The following is a 23360-nucleotide window of genomic DNA, read 5'->3' on the forward strand; positions in this document are numbered from 1 at the left end:
CAATAAATATTTGTTGACTATTTTGGAATTGGCTTTTTTCGTTGTCCTTGGCCATGCACTGCGCGGCTTGCGGGATCTTAGTTCCCCAACCAAGGATTGAACCCGGGCCCCGGCAGTGAAAACGCCAAGTCCTAACCACTGGACCACCAGGGAATTCCCTGTTTACAATTTAGAGAAGTTGCAGAAAAGTATAAATAATAGAGCCAATACTCATGACCCCACAGCTCCTAATTTCACATTTGAAATTCATTGTAATTAGCTTTTTTTTTTTTTTTAATTTTTAATTTTATTTATTTATTTATTTATTTATTTATGGCTGTGTTGGGTCTTCGTTTCTGTGCGAGGGCTTTCTCTAATTGCGGCAAGTGGGGACCACTCTTCATCGCGGTGCGCGGGCCCTCTCACCATCGCGGCCTCTCCTGTTGCAGAGCACAGGCTCCAAACGCGCAGGCTCAGTAATTGTGGCTCACGGGCCTAGTTGCTCCGCGGCATGTGGGATCTTCCCAGACCAGGGCTCGAACCCGTGTCCCCTGCATTGGCAGGCAGATTCTCAACCACTGCGCCACCAGGGAAGCCCTGTAATTAGCTTTTGTGTAATTATTCAGTGTCTGGATGCTTTCATCCAGACATAATATTTTAGCATAATATAATATTTTCAAGGTTCATCCATGTTGTAGCATGTACCAGTACTCCCTCCTTTTTATGGCTGAAAAAAATTTTTTTTATTCATTCATCAGTTGATGGACATTTAGATTGTTTATACTTTTGGGCTATTATGAATAATGCTACTGTGAACACTTATATAAAAGTTTTTGAGTGAAGATATTTTAAAAACTAATTTTTAGAGCATTTTCAGTTTTATAACAAAATTGAGAGGAAGGTACAGAGATTTCCCATATATTCCCTGTCCCCACCTCTCCCTCAGTATCATCACTCACCAGAATGGTACATTTTTAATCAAGGAGGAACCTACAGATTGATACATCATAATCATCCAAAGCCCATGCCTTAGAGTTCACTCTTGGTGTGCATCCTACAGGTTTGGGCAAAGTAAAATGGAATAATATTCCATTGTCTGGAGGTACTGCAGTTTATTTATTCATTTATCTATCAAAGGATGTCTTCCAAGTTTTGACAATTTGGTTCCAATTTCTCCACATCCTTGCCAACACTTATTTTCCATTTAAAAAAATTATAGCCATTCTAGTGGATCTTAGGTGATATCTTGTTGTTTTGATTTGTATTTCCCTAAAGACTAATGATGTTGAACATCTTTTCACGTGGGTATTGGCCATTTGTATTTCTTCTTTGGAGAAATGTCTTTTCAAATCCTTAGCCTATTTTTAATTTGGGTTATTTGGCTTTTTATTCAGTTGTAATAGTCCTTTATATATTCTAGATATTATACCCTCATCAAATAGATGATTTGCAAATATTTTCTCCCATTCTGTGTGTTGTCTTTTTACTTTTTTGATAGTGTCCTTTGATGTACAGCAGGTTTTGATGAAGTTCAGTTCATCTTTTTTTTCCCCTTTGGTTGCTTGTGGTTTAGATATTGTATCTATGAAACCATTGTCTACTCCAAGGTCAGAAAGATTTATACCTTTGTTTTCTTCTAAAAGGTTTTAGAGTTTTAGCTCTTACATTTAGGTATTCAATCCATGTTGAGCTAATGTTTGTGTATGGTGTGAGATAGGGGTACAAATTCATTCGTTTGCATGTGGATAGTCAATTGTCCCAGTACCATTTGTTGAAAATATATATTATTTTCTAAGTAATTCTTTCTATTTTTGTTTCTTTTTGGTTTTCCCATTTTTATTCTCTATGTTTCTGAGTTTTTCTCCTTTGTGTTTCTTCAAGGTTTGTCCTTGTATTTGTGATATTTGATTATTCTTCAATTTCTGCCTGCTCACCTTTTATCTTACTCTGTTGTTTCACCATCTCTTTCCTAAGTTCTTATATTTTTGCTTTTTGGTCTTCCATCATAGAGTCAATTGAATTATTATTTTTTAAAAATTCATGAAAAATATTTAGTTAAATTTTTATCTGATCCATTGTAGCAGTTTTCTAGTGAATAGTTTTGTTTTTTTCTTTCTTTCTTTCTTTGTTCCTTCATAGTTCTTTTTGTAGCTTTGGATTAATGTTGTACTTGTTCCTTTCTTCTTACACATCATTGTCTGAGTTGGGTTTTCTTGGACTAGTTCTTTGTAAGAAGTTCCTGGGTGTGTTGAAGAGGTCAGGGTAAAGTTCCCGGCCAGCTGGTTTTCACAACATTAAAGCTTACTTCTTGTCTTCCATCACATATAAGGCTTTTATAAGGGATTGAATAGCCCTCCTTCCTCTGCTTTTGCTTCCCAGTTTCTTGCAGTTGTAGTTACAAGTAGGAGGTCCCTGATGGTGGAAACCTCTTCTTTAGGACATGTAATTTTCCTCATTTTTTTTTTTTTTTTAGATCTGCCTCTATTTGTCCTTCTTTATGCTCAAATTTCTCTCTATAGTTTCTTGTTTCCAGTTTCTATTTCATAATTGCCCCTAATTTCAGCTGCTTTTGTCAGCCCTTACATGTAATTTATTATCTACCAAATATACTTATCTCCTGGTTTTGCTGAATGTGGAGTTTGCAAAGATCTTTTTATTCTCTTTATTGCTTTTAGATGATCTTCAGAACAGAAGACCATGGTAGTAATGATACTTTAAAGCTTCTATGTTTTTGAATTTTAGATTTGTCTCTTACTAACAGCATACAACTATACTTTATTCATTTAAAAAAAATCTAATCTGAAAATCTGTCTTTTATCTAATGAGTTCAGTCTGTACTTATTATGATCATGACATATTTAGACTTGTTTCTATCACCTTATTTCTTTCTATTTACATTACCTCTTTTTTCCTTCTTCTGTTTTGTCTTACATTTCTTCTATTGGATTGACTTGTATTACCTTTATTTCCTATCCCCTTTCCCCTGATTAAATCATACATTCTATTTGTTTCTTTCTTTTTGGTGGTTTCCTTAGAATTTTTAATATACACATATAACAGAATGTTAAATGTGGCTTTCAATATTCTGGGAATTTAATTTGAGAACATTAGATGTCAGATAACCCACAAAGAGCATGCTAAGAGATTATGAAGGAGATTTTTGTGACCCCCCACCCCCACCCCGCCCCAGCTCACTACCCTCTCAGGTGTAGATTTTAAATGATTTCTTCAGAAAGAATTGTTGGTATGCTCTGTGGTATTTCTCCTTCCATCTTGCCTCTCTTCCTTATGAGGTATGTGTCAGAGTATCATTTGGAGAGCTTGATGATACCCATTCAGGTATCCCCTGAATTTGGAGGTGTATAGGTTCCCGACTCATGCCTGGACAAATGTTTAAAGGTGTATAAGCTTTCAGGAAGCTGGTCATGAGCCAGCTTTGTCTATGGAAGTATGTCTCTCGAAGGTAATGGAGGAGTCTCAGTTCCAACTCCCTATCTCTTATGGTCCAGATCCTTTCTCCTTTCTTAGACAAGGCAGTACTACCCTACCTCCCAGCCATTATGGTCAGTCTGAGGCTCTGATAACTACACCTTTTCAGGACAATCACAGAAGCAGTTTGCATTTATTGCTGTGTCTTTCCCCCCAACCTTTCTTCATTTCTGGCTCCTGGAATTTAGCTACTTGTTATTTTACCCAGAATTTCTAGGAGTTTGTAGTGGGAGGCTTTTAGGTTATTTTAGTCTGGCATCTTGCCAGAACTAGACATCTACTTTAACTTGTTCAGTGTCTGCCTTCCATATTAGATAGTAAACTCCATGCAGGCAGATAATCATTCTTGTTCACTGCTTTATCTACAGCGCTCAGCACAGAGCCTGGCATGTAATCAACAGTGAGTAAATCTTTGTTGAACAGGTGAGTGACTTTTGCATACAGTAGTGAAGAGGATAGACATAATTGTGTCTACAAAATTATGTCTTCAAGAATGAGCATTCCAGTGAAGAGAGTTATAGGAGGGCTGAAAAGCCAGGCTCCTGTGTTATTTTTGCTGTGCTACAACTGACTCACCTAAGCTCACCTAACAGCTTACTTTTTCTACACTTTGTCCTATTTTAGACTTCATAAAACTCCCACTTCACTCCTGTCCTCTTTAATATTTATTTATTTATTTATTTTTGGCTGTGTTGGGCCTTCATTGTTGCACACGGGCTTTCTCTAGTTGCGGTGAGCAGGGGCTACTCTTGGTTGCGATGCACAGGCTTCTCATTGTGGTGGCTTCTCTTGTTGTGGAGCACAGGCTCTAGGCGTGTGGGCTTCAGTAGTTGCAGCACACGGGCTCAGTAGTTGTGGCTTGCGGGCTCTAGAGCGCAGGCTCAGTAGTTGTGGTGCATGGGCTTAGTTGCTCCACGGCATGTGGGATCTTCCCGGCCCAGGGCTCGAACCCGTGTCCCCTGTATTGGCAGGCGGAGTCTTAACCACTGCGCCACCAGGGAAGTCCCATGGACTCTCATCTTTTAAGAGCTTAGGCCATATCTCTTTTGCTCAGCATTGTATCCCCAGTGTCTGTCATAGAATATACCAGCCTTTCTCAAATGTGGCTCCTCAACTGACCCATAGAACACAGAAAATGATTTGAGGGGCTATTTTCTCAGTTCTCTTAAGGATGGTACATAACTAGTAGCAGGGAAGATGCACAGGGAAGAATTCCAGATGCACAGGGAAGAATTAATTTATTATGTAGAATGGATACTTTGGGATATTAGGGCTTACTTCTCTTTACGGAACTTTGGTTGAGAAAGGCTGGAAGGTACTTTGATGAATTAGGATGTATTCTGAGGGTGAGGGAGTGCTCACCCCAACAGTGCTTTCTAGTAGTAGGGTGAATAAATGTTGGTTAGCTAAAGAACAACAAATTTCCACTAATCCCTCAATAAGTATTCATTGAATGAATGAGTGTTTGGGGACTCAGCCCCCTTAGCTCAGGCTACTCTTCTCTCTCAGGTTGATGAAAAAACGAAGAATGATGTGATTGTACTGGGTGACTGGCCTGAGATTCTATACCAAGAGCCTCACTATCCTGAGAGCAAGCCTTTCATCTGCTTCTACTCCATTGATGACAACTATTTTGTCTCCTTAAACTGGGTGGAACCATATTCAAAACAAATGCCTGGTTTATCTTGCCAAACAGCAGGGGTCTCCAAATGGCAGAAACTGTGCCTATGCCTGGTGGTGAGCTTGTACAGGCCTTTTCCCTGAATGGCCCCCAGGGCTCCCTCCTGGCTCTTTGTGAGAATAAGGTGAGAGTCTTCACCCACCAGGGTCAGGGCCAGCTGGAAGAGGTAAAGAAGTTTACTCCCATCACCAGTGGCTCCACCATCACCTGCTCCTTCACTTGTGTCTCTCAGAGCTATTTCTGTGCTGGAAACAAGGACAGAGAAATCCATGCTTGGGGTCTAGACCGAGGTAACTTCCTCCACAGCTTCCAGGCTCATTCCTCACCAGTGATATGTGTCCAAAGCCAGCCAGAGACCCATACCTTACTAACAGGAGGCAGTGAAGGTGTAGTGAAGGAATGGAACCTTGCCTTTGGGAACTTGCTGCGGCAGCTGGATATTGATATGGATCTGCAGAAACCGCAGTTTATTGATAACACCACTTTTTTCTGCCAGACTAACTACGCTTTCTCATTGTACCACCTGCCCTACTTTTATAGCCTCTTCACTGTCTGTGGTTCTGCTCCCCAGCAGGGGCGGCGGGTCTGCTGCGGCCGTAATTGGACTCGGATGCTATGTGCCACTAACAGAAGAAGTGGTTAAAGAGGTTGTGAAGGAAGAAGGGACAGTAGGATCGAGAGAACAAGGAAGTAAAACAGTGTTAAAGAAAGGCAAGGTGTTTTCTAAAGTCAAGAAAAAGAAGGTTAGTTTCTTAGAAGATGACCTAGCATTAGAGAAAAGGAAATTTTAAAAAGTAACAAAACTAGCCACACAAAAAGGGAAAATAACTAGGGAAGAAAGGAAACTGAGTAAGCAAGAGAAGAAATTAATTCAGGGAAAGGAGAAACTGACCAAGGATAAGAAACTGACCCACCAAAAAGAAAAAGGAGCTTGGGAGGAAGAAATACTGCCTTCCTCACAAAAGAAATTAACCAAGGAAGAGTGGAAGTTAGTCCTAGGAGAAAAGAAGGTGACTGGAAGAGAAAAGAAATTACTGGGGCAAAGAAAGAGGGTGAACTGGAAAGAGGGGACGGTAACCCCGGAGGGAAGGAAGTGGTACTGGGAGAAGGCTATGCTGGCCCAGGAAGAGGGGTTGCCTGTCTGGGAAGAGAGTAAGTTGTCCCATGAAGAGGAGGAGCTGGGCAAGGAAGAGGAGAAAGAGGAGAAGCTGGGCAAGGAAGAGGAAGAGCTGAGTGAGGAAGAGGACGAGCTGGGCGAGGAAGAGGAGAAGCTGGGTGAGGAAGAAGAGGAGCTGGCCTGGGACAAGGAGGAACTAATCCAGGACCTAGAGAAACAAATTGAAAAAATAATGAAGTATCACGAAAAGAAGAAACACATCTGGGGTATGGAGGAACATGTGGAGGAAGAGGCCTGGGAAAGGGGGAAATTGGCTCAGGAAGAGGAACATTTGTCTAAAGAAGAGGAAGGACTGTCTAGGAAAGAGGGAAAACAGGCATTACAAAGAGGCAGCTCAGCAGAGAAAGAGATTAAATTGACCTGAGAGAAGAAGAAGTCATTAGTAATGGAGAAAAAAAGAGGCCCATAAAAAGAAACAAATCCAAGAAAAGAAAAAGCAAGTTGAGAAACAGAGAAAGTGGATCAGAAGGAGAGGCAGGCTAAGAAAGAGGAGAAAGAGGTCAAGGACAAACAATTAGCCAAGAAAAGAAAGAAACTGGGCCAAAATGAGGAGGAAAAGTTAGGAGAAATGGAGAAACTCACAACAAGATGTTAAACAGACCCCAAAAAAGGCAAAAAGCTTGGAGAAAGGAGAGAAGGGACCAGAAAGAGGAGAAAATAACCAAGAAAAAGAGACAACAGGCCTCAGGGAAAAAAGTGGACCTAGAAGAGAATGAAGAGGCTGGGGAAATGGAGAGACAGTCACTGAAAGAAAAGAAACAGGCCTGGGAAGGAAAGAGATGGGATCAGAAAAAGGAGAAATTGGCTCCAAAAGTAGAAAAAGCTGAGGGAAAAAAACAGCCAGAGAAAAAATGAAACTGGCCCCAAAAGAGGAGAAAAAGATAGAGAAAATTGAAAAAGTATCCCCAAAAGAAGAGAAACAGGTCATGGAAAAAAAGAAGAAAGCTATAAAAGAAGAGAAATGGTTGGAAAAGATAGGAAAGCCATTGAGGAAAAAAAAAATGGACCTGTGAAAAAGAACAACTAGCCCTACAAGAGGAGAAACAGGCCCAGAAAGAGAGAATATGGAGTCAGAAAGAGGAGAAAGAGAGTGATCGAAAAAAACAATGGGCCTGGGAAAAAGAGAAATTGTTCCTAGAAGAGAAGAAACAAGCTGGTGAAATGAAGAAAAAGTCCCAGCAAAAAGAAAGGGCATCGGAGAAAAGACTGACTCAGGAAGACAGTATACTGGCCAAGGAAGAGAGGCATATTGCCGAGAAGGAAAAGGCAATAGCCAGGGAAGGAACTGGCATAACTAAGGGAAAGGAAAAAATAACCCAAGAAGAGAAAGAAATTATGGAAGAAGAAGGTACATTGTCCGATAAAGACAGGAAATTGGCCTATGACATAAGGACCAAGGAGATGGGTGTTGCCAAGGAAGAAAAGAAAAGAATCAAGAGGAGAGTATACAGGAAATGAGGAAACTGGCTATGGGAACGGGGATTAGTTCTGAAGAAAAAGAGGCTAGTTCCAGAAAAAAAGACACAAGGAAGAAAGAGAGTCACCTGTTGAGGATCCTGGCTAAAACAATTAGAGAAATGAGTACAGCGCCATTGAAAGAACTAGGAATACCTGAAGAAGAACGATCATTCATTATGGGAAGGAGTGAAATTGATGGCCAGAGGTGGGAGTTTTTTAAGGAACAGGAGGAAATAACCAAAGAAGAGAAGGAGCTGGTTCAGAAAGAAAGAAAACTAGAAGATGACAGACTGGCTACCAAAGAGAGAACACTGACTGATGAAGAGAGCTTGAAGGAGGACCAAAGCTTATTAGAGAAGGTCCAGGAAAAGATACTATTAGATAAAACCCAGGTAGAGAGTATGTTAGAGGAGGTCCAGCAGCAAAATCTGTTAGGAAAAAAGCAGCTGAAGAAGCTTCTGAAGATAACTGAGGAAAATAAACCAGAAAAGACCCAGGTAAAGTGGTTATTAGAGAATATCAGAGACATACTGTTTGAAGGCTTATCTGAGAGTTTGATTGAGAAGGAAATGGAAGCTCCAACTAAGAAGAGGATAGAGGAGGAGAGCCTCACTGAGGAAGGAGAGGAGGAGGAGATTCTGCCCAGGAAAGAGAAAAGGAAATACCTGATTAAGAAGAAGAAAAAGAAAGTAAGCCCGAGTGAAGAGGAACTGGAGGAGAGGTTGGCTAAGAAGCATAAGAAAAAGAGTTCAACCCAAATAAGGAAAAAGGAAAAGAAATTGACTCAGGAGAAAGAGAAGCTGAGTAAGAAGAAAAAAGAGGGCCCACATACGGAAGAGAAGGAGCCCCTCAGCAATGAGGAGGGGGGGCACCTGAGCATGGAGGAGGAGGAGGAGAGCCTGAGTGAGGAAGAGGAGGAAGAGGAAGAAATGGAGAAGACAGAGGAAAAAGAGGAGGAGGAGGAGGAAAGGGAGGCAAGGCAGAAGGATGAGGAGGGCATGAGTAGAGAGAAGGAACAAGAGAGCGGACTTATGGAGGCGATGCTCTCAGAAGAGGAGAGAGTACTGAAAACAGAGCTCCCAAAGGAAGAAGTGAACTTATCGAAGCTAGCAACAGAAGGTGAGGTTTGTGCTGAGAAAAGGGAGGGTACAGCAGGAAGGGAAATGGCTCCTAAGAAAGAGAGATTGCTTTATGGAAAGGGAGGTCCCACAGTTATGGATAAGGCTATGTGGCCAACAATTATGAAGAGCCCCTTCAAAAGGCCACTCCCTGTAGCCCTGGAAAAAGAAAAGGGAATGCCCCTGAAAGTGTTAGGGTATCATTGGATTTGGAAGGACAGGAAAGTCAACTTCTTGGAGCACACCACATGACAAGGTCATGGGGAACACAAGAGGAGGTACTCTTGGAGAAAGCCAGCGGCATGTTTTCACAAGTCATGGAAACAGAGACCCAGACCCCAGAAGGCCTCCACAGGCCAAAGTCCCACTTACCTGATATTACCTGTGGTTTCATGGAACCCCAGAAACCTGAACGTAGGCCCAAAGGTGACAGGTGGAAGTGATTCTTGAAGTATCAGGATTCTTTGATGGGCAAAACTGAGGGTCAGGCCCCTGCCCCAGCCCCAGCCCCAGCCCCAGCCCCAGCACTTACCTCTATGCCAGCTAAAAGGCCTTGCCACTCAGAAGTAAGATTCTCAGTTGAGGACTGGATTAGTAATGCTTTAATAAGACTGGAAGCAGGAGAACAACTTTCAAGGGACAGTTTCCATGGACCGAGCCAACTCCTCAGACACTTCACTTCAAAGGGATATTTGAAATGGATGCATCTGTACAATCTTAAAGCCACTGCTAAACATCTCCAGCAGAGCCTACAGATAGGTCACATAGATATATCACAACCTTATAAAGATGTTTTGAGTCTAGTACACTTAAAAGTGAGCCCTCCAAAAATAAAAAAGTGAGCCCTCCAATTAGAAGAAAAGAAATGGAGAGCTGGCTAGAGCCATTCCCTATCCCTAAACCAGTGTTACCATCATCTACTAAGAGGACTCAAATCCCACAAGCTCTCAGTTGGCATCTCTTAGCTGAGTTCTATAGGAAGAAGCAGGTACAACAGTTATCTACTGCTGTCAAGGAGTTAAAGCACCTTTATCCAATCAGAAAGGATGTTCCTACAGCTGTCTACCCCTCTGTGGATAAAGAATCCCTGTCCTTGGACTTCCGAGCCTTGAGGGGAAGGGGTGAGCTCCCCAAATTTCACAAGGCAAAGAAGAAAGCCCAGCCCAGCCCTGCACCAGTGTTACCATCAACTACCAAGAGAATTCAAGACCCAAAGGCTATAACTTGGCAACTCTTAGGAGAGCCTTACAGGAGTGCATGGGCACAGCAGTTATCCAATGTTCTCGAAGAGATGGAAGTGCGACCTTTTTATCCTGCCACAAGAGACATTTTCACAGGTGCCCATACCTCTGTGGAAAAACAAACTCTAGCACTGAGGTTTCAGAAGGATCTCAGGGCTTTTAAGGGTAAAGGCAGGCCCCTCAAGTTGCCCCAATTGGAGAAGAAGGCACAGCCCATCTCTAAAGAAAAGGAAGAGTTGCCTCAGTGGGAGACATTTGTGGCATTGTACCATGTTTTGCGGATGTTGCAGGAGTGATATGCTAAAGACAGTGCTGCTTGGATGGATCAGTTCTACCATCTCATGGACCTGTACCAACTTAAGTCCCCCCGAATCCAGAGGCTGCTACTAGAGTTGCTGCAGAGAAAGAAACTCCAACCACAAGAGACCATCTACAAAAAGGCCCTGAAAACCAAGGAGTTGGTACTTGGTGAACGGTTATTCTATGGCCTGTTTTGTGGTAGTTCTCATGCCCCTGCAGGTCCCCTTGAGTTCCAGAATGTTGTACCCTTGCCTGGGCAGAATAGGGTGCATACTATCCAACCTGTGGGCATCACCCAGTATGGGTTCTTAGAACTTGCCTGGAAAAGGCTACCACAAGTCAATCCTTATCGAATTGAGAGGCTGCCCAACATCCCTACTCCCACTCTCTGATTTGGCCTAATATTAAGACTCCGGGGTCTTACTGGAAAATAAGCCTGGGCCACAGATTTTAAGCCTCCTTACCTGTTCCCCACTTCAAGGTGGGACTAGACAAGGACTCCTTTTCATTCAGCTCCAGAAACCTATTATTATGTACTGAATAAAATGACATCTCTCAATTGTAACAAATATTCTGACTTATTTCTCTTCCCCCGCCCCCCCCTAGCCTAGGATCCCCTAGAAAGTAGCCAGAAAAAAACCAAATAAACTTTGTCTTAAGAGGGACAAGTTTTTCACTGAGTAGACTACATCCTTTGGAGGGTAAGGGCTAGTGTTTGATCACCTTTTGATAGAAAAGCCTGTCCGGCACTCAAATTCTTTGGCTACTATTTCTTTTCCTCAAAAGATCCTGGAGGGACAGTGTCTGGGACGGGTGGACTTTTGTTTATTTAGCATTAATATGAGAGGAAGCAAAGAAGACCCATAATTTTGCCCCTTTATAAACTTTGTAATTGACTTAAGTTCCTCAACATCTCTAAGCTTCAGTGTTCTCATCTACATCATGGGGATACAGAGTGAAATAATGGTTAAGAGTGCCAACTTTGAATTCAGAAGAACTCTCATTCCAGTCCTTGCTCTGCCATTTTATTAGCTCTTTAATCTTAGTTTTTGGTTTCCTCAAAGTAAAATGGTGATAATAATGCTTACCTTAGTGAAATGTTTAATACAGTTCCTGGAATATAGTTCTCTTTCTCTAATGGATAGCTATTTTTAATGAGATATAGTGTGGGGATGAAAATGTAGGTTTTAGATTCAAACCAGGATTTGAATCCCTGCCTTTCAATTTAACATGTAATCTCAAGACAGTGATTTCACCTCTCTAATCCTCAGTTTTATCATGTGCAAAATGGGGCTCATTATGAGGCTCAAATGAGATTCTGGCTATGCCCATTTTAGTGTATTGGGAGCATAGGAGAGGAACTGTAGGCTAGAGGAGGGGCCTGGGACCTCAAGACAGTTTGGGGGTACCTTGGGAGAGGGGGCAGAGCTCAAAGAGAGGGCCTGTAAGAGCAAGGGAGGAGCTAGAGCATGAAGGAGATGCTTAGAAGCCCAATAGAAGACCTTGGGCATATGAATTATCGAAGTCCTGGAGGAGATGACAGATTCTAAGGAAAAGCTTGGGAGCCCAGGAGATCAGAAGCTTGGGAGTATTGGGAGGAGATCCTGGAGCAGGAGTCAGATCTCAGGGGAGAGGTCTGGGAGTCCAACAGATTTTCTGGATATTGATTTTGCATCTTGCAACTTTACTGAATTCATTTATTAGTTCTAACAGTTTTTTGGTGGCATCTTATGGGTTTTCTATATATATATCATATCGTCTGCAAATAGACATAGTTTTAGTTCTTTTCCAACTTGGATAGCTTTTATTTCCTTTTCTTGCTTAATTGCTCTGGCTAAGACTCCCAGTACTATGTTGAATAAAAGTGGTGAGAGTAGGCAACCTTGTCTTGTTCCTGATCTTACAGGAAAAGCTTTCAGTCTCTCACCATTATGATGTTAGCTGTGGGCTTCTCATATATGTCCTTTATCATGTTCAGCTATGTCCCCTCTATACCCACATTGTTTTTTATCATGAATGGATGTTGAATTTTGTCAAATGCTTTCTTTTTTTGCATCTATTGAGATGATCATATGATTTTTATTCATTTTGTTAATGTGGTGTATCACATTGATTGATTCATGGATGTTGAACCATCCTCTCATTCCTGGAATAAATCTCACTTGATCATGGTGTATACTTTTAATGTATTATACTCAGTTTGCTAATATTTTGTTGAGGATTTTTACATCTATGATCATCAGGGATATTGGCCTGTAATTTTATTCTCTTATAGTGTCCTTGTCTGGTTTTGGTATTGAGGCAACACTGGCGTCATACAGTAAGTATGGAAGTGTTCCCTCCTTTTCTATTTTGGAAGAGTTTGGGAAGGACTAGTGTTAGTTCCTCTTTAAATGTTTGGTAATAATTGTTTTTTATTGTACCATCTGAGGATTGTCTTTCTTCAATACTGGAAACTTCTCAAATGTTAACATTTTCTTATTTCCTCTCCCTCATTTACTCTATTGATTCCTTCTAGAAATGATTATTTGTAGGCTGGCACTTCTCATTCAACAACATTGCCTCTTGGACTCTCACAGTTTCTATAGCTGTCTAAGTTAACCTTCTCTTTAATCTCCTCTGATCTAATTGTTAGGTTACTCATTTTCTTTTTAGCTGTGTCAAATCAGTTAACTGATTTAAGGTCTATCCCATCTTTTTCAAACCTGTCTGATGTTTTTAATACTATTTTCTTTAATAGTATTTTCTTTCCCCAGGTTTTTTGTATCTACTGTTGGTTATTGTTTTTTTTTTGGGGGGGGTGGGGGGCATTATTTCTTCATATATCTTTTACTGCTCTTCTTTTCTTTTCTTTTCTTCCTTCCTTCCTCCCTCCCTCCCTTCCATCCTCCCTCCCTCCCCTCCTTCCTTGTCTTTGTTGCTGCCTGTGGCTTTCTCTAGTTGCAGTGAGCAGGGGCTACTCTTCGTTGTGGTGTGCGGGCTTCTCATTGCGGTGGCTTCTCTTGTTGCAGACCACGGGCTCTAGGCGTGCGGGCTTCAGTAGTTGTGGCACATGGGCTTAGTTGCTCTGTGGCATGTGGGATATTCCCAGACCAGGGCTCGAACCCGTGACCCCTGCATTGGCAGGCAGATTCTTAACCACTGCGCCACCAGGGAAGCCCTTGATTTTTGTTTTTGTTTTTTTTTTTAATATAAATTTATTTATTTATTTTTGGCTGTGTTGGGTTTTTGTTTCTGTGTGCGGGCTTTCTCTAGTTGTGGCGAGCGGGGGCTACTCTTCATCGTGGTGCGTGGGCTTCTCATTGTCGTGGCTTCTTTTGTTGCGGAGCACAGGCTCTAGATGCGCAGGCTCAGTAGTTGTGCCTCACAGGCTTGGTTGCTCCTCGGCATGTGGGATCTTCCCAGACCAGGGCTCGAACCCATGTCCCCTGCATTGGCAGGCAGATTCTTTTTTTTTTTTTTTTTTTTTTTTAAATTTAATTAATTAATTTATTTATGGCTGTGTTGGGTCTTCGTTTCCGTGTGAGGGCTTTCTCTAGTTGCGGCAAGCGGGGGCCACTCTTCATCGCGGTGCGCGGGCCTCTCACTGTCGCGGCCTCTCTTGTTGCGGAGCACAGGCTCCAGATGCGCAGGCTCAGTAATTGTGGCTCACGGGCCTAGTTGCTCCGCGGCATGTGGGATCTTCCCAGACCAGGGCTCGAACCCATGTCCCCTGCATTGGCAGGCAGATTCTCAACCACTGTGCCACCAGGGAAGCCCCTTGGTTATTAACAGTAGTTATATTTCCTGACTGAGGGAAGGAGTGTGACTTCTGCTCTTCATTGTGTTCACTGAAATTTATTCATAGTGTACTGTTTTCTTGAATGTTTTCTAATTTCGGACTGAGCTCATAAGTGAGCTTTTCCCCCCACTGCCTTGTACCCCATGGCTTCCACAAGTTGGGAAGATTTATTGGTTTATTCCTGGTTGGTATTTCTATATCTTGCAGCCAAAATAAAGCCATACCTAAAACCCAAGTGAAGGAAGACTCATAATTTATAAATACTAGGAAAAGAAGCTTTTTTTCCATCTTAGCAACTAGCCTTCTGCAGAGCTCTTAATTCCAATTCTGTGAATCGCTCATTCCTAAGACTCATAGCCTAACACATTATGGATATTAACATATAAATTCTTTTACTACAGGACTTCCCTGGTGGCACAGTGGTTAAGAATCCGCCTGCCAATGCAGGGGACACGGGTTCGAGCCCTGGTCTGGGAAGATCCCACATGCCATGCAGCAACTAAGCCCGTGTGCCACAACTACTGAGCCTGCACTCTAGAGCCCGCGAGCCACAACTACTGAGTCCGCATGCCACAACTACTGAAGCCCATGCACCTAGGGCCTGTGCCCCAGAACAAGAGAAGCCACTGCAATGAGAAGCCCACACACCGCAATGAACAGTAGCCCCCGCTCGCTGCAACTGGAGAAAGCCTGTGTGCAGCAATGAAGACCCAACGCAGCCAAAAATAAATAAATAAATAAATTTATTAAAAAAAATAAATTCGTTTACTACTGTTTTAGTTATTTGTTGCTGCATAACAAATGACCACGAACTGAGCAGCTTATAAAAACATTTATATATCTCAGTTTTCATGGCTCAGGGGTCTGTATATAGCTTAGCAGGGTTCTCTGCTCAGGGTTTCACAAAGCTGCAGTCAGGGTACCAGCTATGCTGTGCTCCTTTTTGGAGTTCAGGATCCTCTTTTTAGCTCTTATGGTTGTTGGCAGAATTCAGTTCCTTGCGTCTATAGGATTGAGGACACTGTTTTCTTGCTGACTGTCACCTGGGGACTGCTCTCAGGCCCTAGAGGCTGCCCACAGCTCTTCCCCACATGGACCTCTTCCAGGTCCTCTTACAACACGGCAACTTACATTTTCAAGGCCAGCAGCAGATTTTGTCACATCAATCTGCTAAGATGGAATATTTTAAGTAATGTAATAATGGGAGTGACTATCACATTACCTTTGCCATATTCCATTGACTAGAAACAATTAACAAATTCTGTGCTCAAGGGGAGAGGACTACACAAGAGGGTGACTCTTTAGGGGTCACTTTAGGGTGTGTCCATCGCAGTTCCTAATATCTGAAGACCTCCCAGGTTAATCACAGCATATGCTCCTGGCTCTCTCTGGTCCCACCCCCTTCCCCAGGCTTTCCATTAAGATTTTTGTGAACTCAGCTATGCATGTTTTTTTTTGGCCATGCCGCTCAGCATGCAGGATCTTCCCCGACCAGGGATCGAACGCGCAACCCCTGCAGTGGAAGCGCAGAGTCCTAACCACTGGCCCACCAGGGAAGTCCCTCAGCTATGCATTTAAGAGGACGGCTCTTATACTGTATCCATTACTAATAGAAGTTCTGTAGAGAAGGATTCCATCAGCTTATCTAGTCTGCTCCATTGCTTGAGAAATCTACATATCCCTTAAGACTGAGTTCACTACCTACTTGTACAACCTCCCCTTTCATGTGCTATCTCAGTCCCCATCTCCTCACACTGTATTGTGATCTTTTTTACTGGTCTCACGACAGTTTCTTGAAGTCATATCTATTAGATTTGTTTCTAAATGCATAGGGGAGGGGAAAACGGCAAAAGTAGAGAAAAGGGGGTCTTGGTCCCATACAGCACAAAACAGGTGATTGAAGGGAAACTGAAGCTTACCAAGTATGAAAGGGATTGACTAAAACCAGGGGAAGCATGGCCCAGGAGAGCTGGGAAACGAATGAATAACAAAGCTGGTAGAAAATGTGAGTGGATTTTTTCCCTTCAGGCCCATAAGGGAGTACCATTAACATTATCTACAGAGAGCTAAGGGCAAAAATCATTATACAGTTGACCCCTGAACAACACAGGTTTGAACTATGTGGGTCCACTTATACATGGATTTTTTCAATAGTAAATATGACAGTACTATATGATCCTTAGGTGAATTCACAGATGCAAAACTGCAGATGTGGAGGAACCTCAGATACACAGGACCGACTATAAGTTATACACGGATTTTTTTTTTTTTTTTGGCTGTTTTGGGTCTTTGTTGCTGCGCGCAGGCTTTCTCTAGTTGTGGCGAGCGGGGGCTACCCTTCGTTGCGGTGCGCGGGCTTCTTATCGCGGTGGCTTCTGTTGTTGCGGAGCATGAGCTCTAGGTGCAAGAGCTTCAGTAGTTGCAGCATGCAGGCTTAGTAGTTGCGGCATACGGGCTCTAGGGCGTGTGGGCTTCAGTAGGTGTGGCACATGGGCTTAGTTGCTCCGCGGCATGTGGGATCTTCCCAGACTAGGGATCAAACCTGTGTCCCCTGCATTGGCAGGCAGATTCTTAACCACTGCGCCACCAGGGAAGTCCCTATACACAGATTTTTGACTGCAGCAGCTGGGCTCCCCTAACCCCCGAGTTGTTCAAGGGTCAACTGTACTTGGCATACCAAGGGATTAAAACCAGTCTCTTGTTCTGTCAGACTAAGCTCCGCTCATGGAAGTTCAAGAAATTCCCGGTCCTGAGTTGGAATCCCAGAATCTTCCTTGTGGTAAGGAAAGCTGTGAGCCTCTCTGTGAAAATCTTGAGGAAGAGTGAATATGGCACATGCATGAGGGAAAGAGGATGGCTAATTTGTCTCCACTCTAGAAGGAGCCTGGAACCCCTGGTGCTAAAGGAAGGAGCACTGTTGTTCAGATCTGATCAACATATTTGGATTATAGAGGAGCTTTTTCAAATAAGTCAGTTTGGGAGATAAAGTGAAGACCATTCTCTCAGGGACCTCAAAAAAAAACAACAACAACAACAAACACCTTTTACAGTAGGCACTGTCAAGGTTTCTGAAGAGGTTGAGATTTTACCCTATGTACAAGCTAGTAAGCTAGCCTATTACTGTTTCATGGAAGGTGGCAGAGGACATGAGATTTCTGGTCAAAAGCAAAGGACTTTACCCATGGCACACCAAACAAGCCTCGTGTCTGTGTTGGTTCTCTATGCCCCCACGTCCCACAGGCATGGAGCAGGTAAGCCTAGATGGATGTCGGCACATGCAGTGGGTTGTTACAGGAAGGGAACACTAACCCTGGGTAGCTTACTACTTCACAGCAGTCCGTGAGCAAGACTTTTCTCTCTCTCTTTTATTTAACTATAGTTGACTTACAACATTGTGTTTGTTTCACGTGTACAGCTTCAGATTTTTTTCCATTATAGGTTATTATATTGAATATAGTTCCCTGTGCTATACAGTAAATCCTTGTTGTTTATCTATTTTACGTACAGTGGTGTGTATCTGTTAATCCCATACTCCTAATTTATCCCTGCCCCTTTCCCCTTTGGTAACCGTAAGTTTCTTATCTGTCTGTGAGTCTGTTTCTGTTTTGTAAATAAGTTCATTTGTATTTTAGATTCCACATATAATATATTTGTCTTTCTCTGTCTGATTTACTTCACTTAATATGGTAATCTCTAGGTCCCATCCATGTTGCTGCAAGTGGCAATATTTCATTCTTTTTTATGGCTGAACAATATTCCATTGTGTGTGTTTGTGTGTTTGTGTGTGTGTGTGTGTGTGTGTGTGTATACAGAACATCTTCTTAATCCATTTATCTGTTAATGGACACTGAGGTTGCTCCCATGTCTTGGCTACTGTGAATAGTGCTGCTATGAACATTGGAGTGCATGTATCTTTTCAAATTAGAGTTTTCATCTTTTCCAGATATATGTCCAGGAGTGGGATGGCTGGACCATATAGTAACTCTATTTTTAGTTTTTTAAGGAACCACCATACTGTTTTCCATAGTAGCTGCACCAATCTACATTCCCACCAACAGTGTAGGAGGGTTCCCTTTTCTCCACACTCTCTCCAGCATTTATTATTTGTAGACTTTTTAATGATGGCCATTCTGACTGGTGTGAGGTAGCACCTCATTGTAGTTTTAATTTGTATTTCTCTAATAATTAGCAATGTTGAGCATCTTTTCATGTGCCTGTTGGCCATCTATCTGTATGTCATTTTTTGAGAAATGTTTATTTAGGTCTTCTGCCCATTTTTTGACTGGGTTTTTTTGTTTGTTTGTTTGTTTTTGATATTGAGTTGTATGAGCTGTCTGTATATACTGGAAATTAAGCCCTTGTTGGTCACATTGTTTGCAAATATTTTCTCCCAGTCCGTAGGTTGTCTTTTTTTTTTAATGCATGAATTTTTAAAAATTTCTTTTCTTTTTTTTGGGGGGTATAGCTGTTTTACAATGCTGTGTTAGTTTCTATTGTACAGCGAAGTGGAGTAGAGTTCCTTGTGCTATACAGCAAGTTCTTTTTTTTACAAATTTTATTTTATTTATTTATTTATTTACTTTTGGCTGAGTTGGGTCTTTGTTGCTGCCCGCAGGCTTTCTCCAGTTGTGGCGAGCAGGGGCTACTCTTCATTGCAGTGCACAGGCTTCTCATTGTGGTGGCTTCTCTTGTTGCAGAGCACGGGCTTTAGGCGCGCAGGCCTCAGTAGTTGTGGCACATGGGCTTAGTTGCTCCGCGGCATGTGAGATCTTCCCGGACCAGGGCTCGAACCCATGTCCCCTGCATTGGCAGGTGGATTCTTAACCATTGTGCCACCAGGGAAGCCCTGTACCTGGGTTCTTTTGCTTAGCATTCCTTGGAGGATTCATACATATTGCTGACTGTTGTTTCAGATGATTCATTCTCATTGCTGTATATTATTCTACTGTATAAAGATACCAAAATTTCCCCATTCTACTGTTGATGGGCACTTTAGTTCAATACTTTTGATGAACATATGTATGCTCCCAAGGACTTCTGCATCTCATGTCTACCTGCCTCAAAGCTCTGCCTTATTTCTTACCTCACAAGAAAGGAACCTTAAGGGATGATCAGTTATCAGGATTTTAAAAGCGACATGCCAGGTGAATTAGTGATTTTACTTTTGCAAATATGCTATACTTATATTTTTCAAGTATTAGTGTTATGGACAGAATGTTTATGCCACTCACCCCCAAACTCATATGCTAAAGCTCTTACTCTCAATGTGATAGTATCTAGAGATGGAGCCTATGAGAGGTAATTAGGGTTAGATGAGGTTATAAGGGTGGGCCCTCATAGCGGGAATAGTGCCCATAAAAGAAGAGACACCCCTATCCTCAAAAAGACAACAAGTAACAAGTGTTGGTGGGGACATGGAGAAAAGGGAGCCTTTCTGCACTGTTGGTGGGACTGTAAACTGGCACAGCCCCTGTGGAGAACAGTATAGAGGTTCCTCAAAAAATCAAAAATAGGACTGCCATATGATCCAGCAATTTCACTTCTGGATATTTATCCTAAGGAAATAAAAATACTAATCCAAAAAGATATATATAGGGACTTCTCTGGTGGTGCAGTGGTTAAGAATCCGCCTGCTAATGCAGGGGACACGGGTTCGAGCCCTGGTCCAGGAAGATCCCACATGCTGCGGAGCAACTAAGCCTGTGTGCCACAATTACTGAGCCTGAGCTCTAGAGCCTGCGAGCCACAACTACTGAGCCTGTGTGCCACAACTACTGAAGCCCGTGTGCCTAGAGCCCGTGCTCCGCAACAAGAGAAGCCACCGCAATGAGAAGCCTGCGCACCACAATGAGAAGAGTCGCCCCCGCTCGCCGCAACTAGAGAAAGCCTGCGCGCAGCAGCGAAGACCCAACACAGCCAAAAATAAAAATAAGTAAATAATTAATTTAAAAAAACAAACAAAAAATCAAATCAACAGATATAAAAAGCTCCATAACTTTTTAAAGACAAGTTCTATCTTCCTTTAAACTTTTTAAGCTCTTTAAACTTTAAAAAATCTAGTAAGTGTAACATCAAACATTAAAAATACAATACAAAAGGAAATTAGAATACAATCTCACATATAAATACATATGCAAACATTCTAAATCAAGTTAACAAATGGAACTGAGCAGGTATAAAAAATAATATACCATGGCTGACTAGGGTTTATTCCAGGGATGATTAAAAACTAAGAAATCTATCAGTATTAATCAATATATCAATAAAGAAGAATAGTAAATGACTAAAGCAACAAACAATGAAATGGAGTTTGGAAAAAATGAGGCATTTCTAATGTAGGAAACTACTTAAATACAATACAGATTATTTGGGGCACATAACCAAAAGGAAATAATAGATTAACCATGAAATGTTGACATAATTTCCATTAAATTGGAGAAGCCTGAAAACCTGAAAGCCTGAGACTCAAATTATTTCGTCCTGCATTATATTTAATTCTAAAACTTAAACTTGTTTGGGACAATGGTGTTAACTATCAGATGGTGAATGACTGAATAAAATATTGGATTCTCCACCTGAAACAAATGGACATGGAAGTGTAAGTTATAAGGGACAGTCACACTGATATCATAGCTACCAATACACAATACCACTGACATCGTCACCACCAATGTACAATACAGCCAAAGTTATTTCAATAAAAGAAATAATCCATATAAATATGTTAAAAGGAATTTTCTTTTTGACTTGCAGATAATTTGATTATTTAGAAAATTAAATAGTCTAATAAAATTGTGACTAGAAATAATAAGAATATTTGGTACGACTGAAAACTTACTATACTGAAATTTAAAATATTTGTATGAGGGGTACTGAACATAGTAAAAAACAGCATAAATCAGCATAAGTTTGGAAAAAATAAGGACATATAAAACAAGCAAAGGATTTGGATACTGAATATTTTTTAAAACGCCTATAAATCAGAAGGAAAAAAATGAATAAATGGGCAAAAAACGAGACTAGGAAAATCACAATAAGTAACATGATTGGCTAATAAAAATATATGGAAAATATTCAACTCACTAGTAATTAAAAAACTAAAAACTAAACCACACACTAGAAGAAGAAATACAGGACATTTATTTCGCCTTTTGACTGAGTTGCCAGATGTCCACAAAAAAAAGCAAGTTACCAACATGTACCAAAGGTGAAAATGTATACAACCTATGCCTGAGTAATTGGACACCACTGCTCTGTGTACTAGTATACAGGAGCAAAGCTAGACACTGGTTTTGTAATAGTGAAAAACTGTCAACAACTGTATAATGGCCAATAGATAAGATTTAAATCTATTGAGGTATATTTATATCAAGATTGGGCTAAAATATATTTCATTTTGTAGAAAAATAGCAACCCTACATTCAGAAAAAGGACACTAATTGCAGGTCAGGATGTGAGCTATTAGCCATCCAATTATCCCTAGTAACATGAATTAATGACCCATAATTCCAATCTGAGAGTCACTCCCTTTGGATTTGGCAACATTTCCCAGAGAGATTAATAGGTATTAGAAATGGAGGTTCCCTGGTAACATTTTAAAGTGTTCTTTACCACAGGTCTCCATTTGTTTGGTCAATATGAGCTTTTCATTATTCAAACGTAGAGATTTAGTATTCAGTACTTCGTAAACTTGTTTAAGCCCAAAAACATTTTAAAAAGTACTGTCAAGTACCAACAGTATTCCTGGGGCATAATTTCAAAAACGTTGGATAAAGGTATGTCTGTACATTCAACATATATATATAGTAACTTGGAGAAGTACCATGCTGACCTACTGTAGGCTTATTTTATTACGGAACTCAAATTATTCTGTCTTGTGTTATATTTTATTCTAAAACTTAAACATATGGGACAATGATGTTAACTATCAGATGGTGAATAACTGAATAGGATAGTGGATTCTCCATCTGCAACAAATGGTCATAGAAGTGTAGGTTATAAGGGACAATCACACTGACATCATAGATGGTTGGTTGACAATGCATAATTTGTAATTTTCATGAATCATTCTTATTTGAAAGATAAGAATTCTTTTATAGGGCTAAATACCAATTGTGCAAAAACACAGTATTTCATCAAAACTAATATGATTTGCTGCTGGCACTTTCTTCACATTTACAGAAAATACAGGGAAAGGCAATTCAAATGACTAATTTCTGACATTTATCTGGATGGAAGTGTTTGAAAATAGGTATCAAGTATGTCAATAGGTATCAAAAATGGTCAAGTATGTGTGTTGGGGGGTGGGAGGGAGGTTCCTTTTAGTATTAAAGAAATCAGTTATCTATAATTCGGCTCATTCATAAATTTAAATAAAGATTAGAAAAACTAATGAATCTAGATCACAGATTCGCAAACTTGTTCTTAAAGGGCCGATAGTAAATATTTTTAGGTTTACGAGGCATACAGTGTCTGTTACAACTAACTCTGCTGTTGAAGACAGAAAGCAGCCTTAGGTAATATGTAGGTGAATGAATACAGCTGTGTTCCAATAAAACCCTAGAAAAACAGGTGGTTGACCCACAGGGCAATCGTTTGCTAACCTGTAATATTGAAAGTACTAAACTTGGATCAACAGCTTTGTCATTCAAGATTTATAATTAAACAAGAATAGTTAAGTCTTGAACATTCTAGATAAATGCTTTTTTTTTTAACATCTTTATTGGAGTATAATTGCTTTACAATGGTGTGTTAGTTTCTGCTTTATAACAAAGTGAATCAGCTATACATATACATATATCCCCATATCTCTTCCCTCTTGCGTCTCCCTCCCTCCCACCCTCCCTATCCCACTCCTCTAGGTGGTCACAAAGCACCGAGCTGATCTCCCTGTGCTATGCAGCTGCTTCCCACTAGCTATCGGTTTTACATTTGGTAGTGTATACATGTCCATGCCACTTTCTAACTTTGTCCCAGCTTACCCTTCCCTCTCCCCGTGTCCTCAAGTCCATTCCCTAGTAGGTCTGCTAGGTAAATGCTTTTTAATTTCATAGTTCTTTTGGTAGATTCTCAGTTTCAGTTGGCGGGTAATATATTTAGATTTTCTATACTTAGTTTCATAAGGAAACCTCATTTA

At 41.1% G+C, this 23360-nt stretch overlaps 1 protein-coding gene and 1 pseudogene across 2 annotated transcripts in view; both read left to right on the forward strand.

Moving 5' to 3' along the window:
* WDR87 (WD repeat domain 87) overlaps positions 1-23360 on the forward strand; it is a 59682-nt gene that overhangs the window by 24751 nt on the left and 11571 nt on the right. The gene's annotated exons all lie outside the window — the stretch shown is intronic.
* LOC309649368 lies at positions 6909-14189 on the forward strand (annotated as a pseudogene). The gene has a single exon. The product of its transcript is annotated as an uncharacterized misc_RNA (transcript).

Source organism: Balaenoptera physalus, assembly GCF_965194825.1.
Source record: "Balaenoptera physalus genome assembly, chromosome: 19".
NCBI lineage: Eukaryota > Metazoa > Chordata > Mammalia > Artiodactyla > Balaenopteridae > Balaenoptera > Balaenoptera physalus.